The following is a 1,005-nucleotide window of genomic DNA, read 5'->3' as shown; positions in this document are numbered from 1 at the left end:
TATTATTATTATTATTATTATTATTATTATTATTATTATTATTATTATTACATGTACATGCGTATGTTGTTGAACACTACCATAAATTATATTAATATTTATATTATAAATACCTACGCGAATCTTGTCACCGGACAAGACACGTGGAACACGTTTTTGACCCCGAGAAGAGAAGACACGAGATTCTCTCTTTTACAACAAAAAAAATAAAAATAGAAAACCAAATATAACAGTTAAATTGTACACACTGCCATATTATATTCTATACATTTTTGGGCCAACGACGATAGTACTATGGTGCCGATCGAACACAATGACAGTTCTGTATTGTACGAGTATGTATGCTTACTAAACATATTTAAAAAAAAAATTGTTCCTTGGCCATTTTTTCACTTTCCATTTTAAATTGATAAATTATTATACACGCGTAAACATTTTTTACAGTAACAGTTTAGAAAAATAAAAAATATTCTCAACTTATTCGTTTTCATAGATATTTTATTGTTATTATATAAAATACATGCAATGCGTGTCTTGAGTTAAGATGTGTTAAGAGTTCCTTTAGAGCCAATTCTGGCGAATGATTATCATAATATATGTATTTTTTTCTAAAAAAATATTCTCTCAACATATAATCTATATTATGTTCGCGTCTAAACTAAATATTCCCATAGATAACAGATCATAAATAATTATTCTATTACCTTTAGCTACTCATATATAACGTCCTATGAACCTACGACGGGATAGTTAATATTTTATAAGTAAATTATATATGTATTGATGTTCTGGTTAATTGCGTGTGAAAAGCTAACCAAAGATTCCATAGATGTAATATTATTGATATGAGGCAAAATGTGGTCAAGGAACTTTTGTCACGCAAATACGATTTGTTTTTTTTGTTTTTTAGAATTTAAAATTATTTTAGAAAAATTATACGCCTAAGTATTAAATACATTTATTATTATTATTATTATTATTATTATTATTATTATTATTATTATT

The sequence above is a fragment of the Sipha flava genome, unplaced genomic scaffold, assembly GCF_003268045.1.
Source record: "Sipha flava isolate LNK unplaced genomic scaffold, YSA_version1 308_pilon_pilon, whole genome shotgun sequence".
Lineage (NCBI taxonomy): Eukaryota > Metazoa > Arthropoda > Insecta > Hemiptera > Aphididae > Sipha > Sipha flava.
The sequence above is the reverse complement of the archived record's forward strand: the minus strand, read 5'-3'. Positions refer to the sequence as shown.